This window comes from Octodon degus, unplaced genomic scaffold (assembly GCF_000260255.1).
Source record: "Octodon degus isolate 3935 unplaced genomic scaffold, OctDeg1.0 scaffold00223, whole genome shotgun sequence".
Classification (NCBI taxonomy): domain Eukaryota; kingdom Metazoa; phylum Chordata; class Mammalia; order Rodentia; family Octodontidae; genus Octodon; species Octodon degus.
In genome coordinates, this window is record NW_004524799.1 from 1310969 (window position 1) to 1319428 (window position 8460).

The following is an 8460-nucleotide window of genomic DNA, read 5'->3' on the forward strand; positions in this document are numbered from 1 at the left end:
TGTTTGTTTTGTTGGTTTGTTTTTGCTTTTGCTTTTCCTTCATGTTTTAAAATTAGGAGTTTGGACATAAAAATCTATATAACATAGCTCCTGGAAAATAGACACTAGACCCACATTTCCTTGCGGCAATAATTCTTTGGGGTAAAATAGCACTTGCCCTTCGTAGAGAACACCACTTCTCTGCCTCTCTTCCCAGTATCTACAATTCCTTACTGTCTCACAGCAGGACTTAGATTAAGTCACTACAAGGCTGTCTTCCAGGCATAAAATTGCACTGTTTTCTTCCTCTGGTCATTATGGAAATTGATGTTTAAGAATCACTGTATAAAATGGCCCTGAGATAAGTAGAATAAATTTACTCTGCAAGTAGTTCTACCTTAAGTAAATACTGTCTTTAAATTTGAAACCAATATCATTTGTACCTGAAAAAAAATCTACAATAATCTATCTAAAAATAGATCTATTAAGTATACTTGAGGAAGTAGCTAAATGCAAGGCAATTTTATATAAAACAATAGCTTTACTTTGCACCAGCAATAACCAGTTAGGAAATACTTTAAGTGGGTACATTCTTCAGCATATCAACAAAAATTATAAAATCCCTAGAAATAAATTGGATCAGAAACAAATGTGTAAGACTAAAATGAATACAGTTTTAGGAATTTATGTTTTTGGACAAACTCTGTGGGAAGTTCTCTGTGCGTTTGTAGGAAAAGCGCCAACACTAGTGTGTGGAAATTTCTTTTAAAATTATAATAATACAATTTTAAATATTTCCTTTATGTGAGTGAGTTTCCTTAGAAGCCAACATCTTCTCCAGGAGAAAATAAAGACAGAAAGGAAGAATATGGATGCCAATTTATCTTGTCAATGTCTCCAGAAGGCCAGTTCAGTCTGAGGAACTATATATGGACACATGATTCAGGAAGAAAAGACAATAAAGAGAATCATCCTGAAGCAGGAAAGCAAATATAAGTGGCATGGGTTGGCAAGAAATGTATTTATGACAAGTAGATAAAGAAAGCCTTCCTCAGAGATTTGACACCAATGCCCAGGAGGCCTCAATGTTCTCATAGAAAAAGCAGTCAGGCTGGCACTCATCAAGATTTGAGTTATAAAATGAATGTTCCTAGCTGGATGTGGTGATGTACACCTGTAGTCCCAGCACTCTGACATGCTGGGGCAGGAGGATCACAAGTTCAAGCCCAGCCTAGGCAACTTAGGAACTTAGTGAGACTATCTCAAAATTCTGAAAAATTGAGAAGTTGCCCGATCCTGTTGACAGCCTCCTGCTGAAGGCATTGCTGTACCTGTTTTTAACTTTCTAATTTAAAGGGTTTTGTGGAGCATCTTTTTTTTTTTTTGTCAAGAGGTATTGTTTATTGAATTAAGTTAGTGACTTAAAAATCTGTACCACATATACATATGACTTTAAGTTTTGCATCAGGTCACCACAAATCAGATTTACACAGTCCTCCTAGGCAGATAACCCAAGAAAGTTTCTAAGTGGCACTAACACAAATCCTCTTTCCTTCATCACAAGCAAATTAAGAATTTTAAGTTTACAGATGTGTAAAACATCAATGCACCTCAGCTAAAAAGCCTACTTTTAAGAAAAAAGGGCATGTTCTCATTTTTGGCCTAAATTTTATTTAATTCTTCCCAGTGGATCCAGAGCCTCCAGAACCCCCTTCTGTGTCATCCATGCCCTGCACTTCCTCTATCTCTGGGTAGTAGATCTGCTCACAAATAAGCTGGTCGCCCTTTTTCACTTCAAACTTCTCTCTGCCAAAGTTAAACAGCACGGCACCAACATTTCCTCTGTAATCTTCATCTATGACCCCAGCTCCGACATCTATGAAGTGTTCGGCAGCCAAGCCCGAGAGTGGAGCCATTCTGCCATAGCACCCAGAGGGAAGGGCGAGCTGGAAGTCCGTCTTCAGGAGAGCTTTCTCCATGGGTGGTATCGTGCAATCATAGGCGCTGTAGAGGTCATGGCCGGTGGCGCGCGCGGAGCCCCGCGTCGGGGCCTTGGCGTGCTCTGACAGCCGCACGAAGCGCAGGCGCAGCGCCGCCTCGGAGGGCCGGGCCTGCTTGCTGGGGGACACGGCGGCGGCGATGTCTTCGGAGCAGGGCATGGCAGCGGAGCAGGGCATTGCAGCGAGAGGCGGACAGCAGACAGAGCGGGGTTGGGGGTGGGGTGGCGGTTGGGGAGGGAAGGAGAGCGCACGGCCAGAACGCGCCAAGCTTTTGATTTTTCCCGCTCTCCCTCCCCGCGCGGATGAGCCCACCAGCCCACAGAACGGGGGAGACAACCTTCAAATTGGGGCTGGAGGCGCTTCTCGGAAAGTGGGTCTGAGATGGGGACCACTGCCTGCAGCCCTCCTGAGCACGTACTCCATAGTCAAAAGCCTTGTGGAGCATCTTGCAATAAAAAATTTGGCCCTGAAAAAAAAAAGAATTTACGATGCCTGTGATTTATAGTGGACCCTGAGTCAGCTGTGTGTCCCCAGCTGCAAGGAAGCCTGGGAAATTGAGTTCTCCCATCTTTGGAGGCAGTGAACATAAGACAGAAATTTTCCCCAATATAGAAAGGCTACTTGAAAGCCTTTTTAAAAGTTACAATTATGATGATTAAGTTCTGGGGATCCATTACACAACATGGTGGCTCTAACAATACTAATATATTGTGTACTTAAAAATTACTGAAAGAGTAAATGTCAAGTGTTCTCACCACACACACACGCACAGAGGTAACTGCGAGGCTAGGATCTGTAAAGTACTGTAGAAATTCTGTCTAAATTAGCCTGCAAATTTGAAATCCAATCAAAATTACAAAGTAGGTTTCATTTCTCAGGTTTGGGGGAAGAATTGCCTCATTGATTGCAAAAGTCTATTTGTATGGACTTTACTATGTGGAGAAAATTTCATATTAGTAGAGAAAATGAATTAGTGGAGAAAATGAAGAACTTTTGTGACAATTGACTAGAAAATGCTTTGTATTTTTGATGGGGCACAGTGTCTAAAAACCATGAAGGAAATATGATTGTGTTAACTGAGGAAAAACCTATTTCTCTGCAGCCAAAGATATCATAAGCAAGCCTAGAACACAGAGGACAGACTGAGAAAAAAATACTTAAACTAGTAAAATAAACCAGGGATTAATACTAGGAATTTATTTATTTATTTATTTATTTATTTATTTATTTATTCATTTTGGTGGAACCAGGGATTGAACTCAGAACCTTGCGTTTGCCAGTCAAGCGCTTATCCTATTGAGCCATCTCCCCGGCCCCAATACTAGGAATTTATAAAGAGCTCCTATAAAATGAATAGGCAAAAATGAATCAGGGACAAGAATAGATAACTCATAGAAGGTATACAAATCATCTTTCACCTTGAAAAGAGATAGCCAACAATAATGCAAGCTGAGATAAGAATGAAATATTTTTAGCTGTTATACTGGAATCATATTCATACATTGGAATGGTAACTCAGTACTATAAAGAAAAGAATTACTGATGCACTTAACAATATGAATGAGTACATACTGTATAATTCCATTTGTATGAAATTAGAAAAAAGAAAACAGGTAGCTGCCCCTTGAATGAGAATCTGAAAGAGTAATGAAAATCTAAAAGGTACAGGGTCTACAAGGTCTCACTACACAGATCAGACTTGTAGTGATCCTCCTATTTTCAGCCTTCAAAGTGCTGGGATTCCAAGCACATGCCCCCATGCCCAGTCTCAGTCTCCATCTCAGTGCTCCCCAGGGGTGGGGCCGGCACTACGTCTGCCTGAGCAGGCACGTTAGTCCGCTGAGCTATCTGGCCGGCCCTCAGTTTCTATTGATTGGATTAGTTCAGCAATATCTGTCTAAAGTTAAAGACCTTTTTACCTTGTATTTTCACTTGTAGAAATTTGTTATTTGGAAGATTTTGACAAATGGATTTATGAAGATGTGTTGGGGCACACGTGTGTGTGTGCGCATGCATGTGCACATACACTTGTGCATGTGTGCAGACATACGATATTTATTACACCAAACTTGAATAGCAAAAATAGCCAGTAAAATATCAGATTGACACTAGTGGAATACATTGAATCCATCTATTGTGTTAGTATTCTTTAGCCAGTAGAAAGAGTAAGGTACAGGAAATACGCATTCCTGAAGAAATGTTCATTTTATAGTCAGGATTGTTAAATTTTGAGATAGAATATTTTTTTATAAATTTCAGATTCTTACCAGATTAGCTCCAAAATCTTACCCATTCATTTTGTCCACCATTGTATGAAGGTTTTTAATGTTCAAAAAATTTGAAAGGACTAAACCATGAACGTTTGTTTATCTACCATTGTAACTTCAGTGTCTTATTTGATTTTCTTTTTCATTCATCTATTTAGTATATGTCCATTATTCCATCTTACATTCGTATATTTCTAAGGAAGTCATAGATACCGTTTATTTCTAAATATTTCTACATGGTTACCAATTATTTATAGTTTTTTCTCTTTTGATATAAATTTATATTCAATAAAATGCACAAACATGAAGTGCACATATACTAAATTTTGTTGACTGCATATACCTGTGCAATCCAACTCCCCCCCCCCCTTTTTTTTTTTTTTTTTGTGGAACCGAGGATTGAACTCAGGCCCTTGCACTTGCCAGGCAAGCGCTTATTCTACTGAGCTATCTTCCCGGCCCCCCAACTCCCCATTAAGACTCAGCATTATCATTATAGAAAGTTCGGTCATGCTCCACCCTGGTCACTTCTTGCTCACATCCTCCATTCGAGGGCCAGCCACTGGTTTTATTTTCTTCTGTGCTGCAATTTCATAGAAATGGAACTACGCAGTATGCGCTCTTCTACGGCTTCTTTCCTTGTGTGTTGAGATTCGTCCTTACCAGTGAGTGTCTCGGTAGTTCCTTCCTTTACAGCACTGAGTTACCCTCCATTGCATGAATGTGCCATCATTTGCTTGTTCATTCTGCTGCTGCTGGATGCCTGGCTTGTTTCCAGCTTTTGGTAATATATATAAGCTTGCTCTGACCATACTTCCTTAAATCATCTTGTGAGCATATATTTTGATTTCTCTTAGTTAAACATCTAGAAATTGAATTGTTGGATTATATCTTAGGTATAATTTTAGCCTTCCTGAAAGCTCATAGACATTTTACCGAAGTTTTTATACCAGTTTATATTCACAGATCCACAAGGTCACTAATTTCTTTGATGGTTTTTGCTTTCTGTATTGTGTTGAAGCAGCCTGCCAAGAGCTACCTCAGTGTTAGCAAGGTGTTGTCCTGTATTTTCTTATAATAATTTTATGACTCTAGCTTTCATTTTTTAAAAAAATTTTATTTATTTGTGTGTGTGTGTGTGTGTGTGTGTGTGTGTGTGTGGCCAGCTCAGCCCACCAGGGGGCGGGGCTGGCTGACATGTGGTGCTGGGGATTGAACCGCAGTCCCTGTGCTTTGCTAAGCTTGTTCTAAGTAGGTGCTTTAGACCACTGAGCCATCTCACCAGCCCTCTAGATTTCATTTTAAGTGTATATACTCCATCTCAAATTGTACTATGTCTCAGAGGAGGTAGTGAGTTTGTATTCTTTTTAAAAATTTTTTATTTTAATGAGAAAGAAATAGCAATGAGACAGTTTCAGAACAGGTTAGTAGGACAATAACAATAATGAATGCGTTGCATATTATTGTCTTCATAGTAGTTTTTCATAGCACAAGATGCAGGCATGATCTCTTGTCTAAACAATTTTAGTACAAATCTTTCTTCTCACTGAACTATGAGAAAGTAGCTGTATATCTATCCTATCTATTTTGTATATACATATATATTTTTTTCACTACAAAATGTTTTTCATTTATATCCTCCTTTTTTGTTTTATTTTGTCAGAGATGGGTGTTCCACTGCAGTTAGAGAAACTGTATTTGCTGAGCTGTAAAAGGTTCAAGTCAACAACTTCTGACAATTGCCAGTTCTGCTGATAACCCACAACTATTATGGACTATTGGACTATACTGTGATATTTTGCTGAATTCAAGTACTACAATATTTGAACAGGTGTCAAGTATGAAAAGGTCCTTTAAAGACTTCTCCAAATACAGCTTCTCTAATGGCAATGAGTTTGTATTCTGAAAATGCTTATTTTGGGGCCGGGGAGATGACTCAGTAGAATAAGCGCTTCCCTGACAAGCGCAAGGGCTTGAGTTCAATCCCCAGTTAAAAAAAAACAAAACAAAACAAAAAACAAACAAACAAACACACCTGAAAATGCTTATTTGAAATTCTTATTGGCTACAAACATTTTATATTGAAAAAATAATTCAAAAACTTGAGAATATAAACTTGAGGTGCAAAGTTTTTATTATTTTTAAGTTCTTATAAGATTCCCCGGTACTGGGAACTCAGGACCTTGTGCGTGCCAGGCAGACACTTTAGCCACTGAGCTGTCTCTCCAGCCCTAGTGATGGTGTGTTAGCCCTTTTTCTTCTCACTGTACAGTATAGATCAGTGCTGGTGAACCTATGCCGCCGTGGGTTGTTTGTTATCATTGAAAGCTCTAAAAGGTTGGCTATCATTCGTATAGGTTTTTATGCATATTTTGTTCTGCTTTATCCCGTGATACCGCAGATTAAATCCAAGGCCAGGGTCTTTGCACTGAGCTGCACCCCCAGCCCTACCTCCTCCCTCCCCCTTAATTTTTTATTTCGAGATACAGTCTTGCTAAAATTGCTTAGGATGGATTCAAACCTGTGATTCTACTGATTTGGCTTCCCAGAGTACTGGAATTACAGATGTGTCCCACCATGGCCAGGTTGTTTCTTATGTTTTGACTGTAAAAATTGTAAATTCTTCTTGCAAAGGAGTCTGAAAAGTTAGTCCTTTATATTTTATCTTAACTATTTTCAACAATTTCCTTATGTAATACACTCTCATTTCTTTTTTTTTTTTTAATTTGTGTGTGTGTGTGTGTGTGTGTGTGTGGCCAGCTCAGCCCACCAGGGGGCGGGGCTGGCTGGCATGTGGTGCTGGGGATTGAACCGCAGTCCCTGTGCTTTGCTAAGCTTGTTCTAAGTAGGTGCTTTAGACTACTGAGCTATCTCACCAGCCCCACTCTCATTTCTTGAGGGTGAAAGTTTTCTCATTACATTACAGTGAACTGAGGAGTGCTAGTTACTGAAGGAAGTGGCCATGCACATGTGGAGGACTGTGCTTTCTAAGGATGGCTATAACTATTTCCCATACAACATGCTCTTTTTTTTTTTTTTTTTTTGCAGTGCCAGAGATCAAACTCAGGACCTCACACTTGCCAGGCAGGCACTCATGCCCCTGAGCTATCTTCCCGGCCCCCAACATGCTCACTTCTAATGTTAACTTGCTGTTCTTTCTACTGAGGTAGGACGTTGTCATCTCCCCTTGAATCTCAATTGAACTTGTGTGTCACTTGTCAAGGATAGAATAGGATAGTATTGATGCCTTATGACCTCTTAAGTCCAAGTCACAAAAGACAGATCATACATTGCCAAGGATGACACTTCCTTTTCGAGGCCTGAACTACCATGTAGGAAGTCCTTGCACCAAGTGGCTACCGTCTCATGAAGGAAGCTCAGCTATACGGAGCTGCACATGTGCGTGGCAGTTCCTTTGCTGCCTCAGGAGAGATGGCAGCTGGTGGCCCCTGCCACGCATAATTCAAGCCCCCATTACAAACTTTCTTCCCGCTTGAAGCTCTTGCCATAAACGTATAGCAAGACAGGTTTTTAAGCTATTCATTGTTATGGTAATTTGTTTAACAGCAGCCTTAACTACAGCACTCCAGGGAATTAAAATACTGAAAATACTTAGTCCTCAAACTAAGTATTTAGTTTTTGATTATTTGGGGGCCAGTTTGGTGTCCTTTAGCGCCTCAAGGTTGTGGCTCTGTACATCTTCATTTGTAGAGGTGGAGAAATCCTGCACTGTATGTTGAAAATTGCTTCAGGGAAGAGACCTCCTTTAGTTATACATTGAGTTGGAATCCAGAATGTGAAAATAGTATTCTTTATACTTGGACCTTCTACCTGGAGAAATAGTAGGGAACTCTCTCTTCTTTTCACCTGAATTGAGTCGGTTGAGGTGGGGGTCTTTTGGGAGTCAGATGGATTTTGTGTCACTACCACAAAACTGTACACAAATGAGTAGGTTGAACTATCTGTGAACCTAAAAATAAGTTTAAAAAGAAAAAGTGGTCTTAGGAAATAAGGCCACGCCTTTCTGTTAAGTCAGTCTACTGTCTATTCTTAGGCTAGTGTTGGTACCTGTATTAATTTGTTACAATAGCATCATGAGTTGTGATACATAGCAGGTTAAATTTTTCTTTTCATTTATTCTTTTTTTATGTATTGGTACAGGGTCCCACTTCGCAGATCAGCCTTATAGTGATCCTTCTGTTTTCAGCCTCCCC

At 39.8% G+C, this 8460-nt stretch overlaps 1 protein-coding gene and 1 pseudogene across 1 annotated transcript in view; one reads left to right on the top strand and one right to left on the bottom strand.

The window, feature by feature from the left end:
- Efhc2 (EF-hand domain containing 2) overlaps positions 1-8460 on the top strand; it is a 203716-nt gene that overhangs the window by 135413 nt on the left and 59843 nt on the right. The gene's annotated exons all lie outside the window — the stretch shown is intronic.
- LOC101588719 lies at positions 1406-2138 on the bottom strand (annotated as a pseudogene).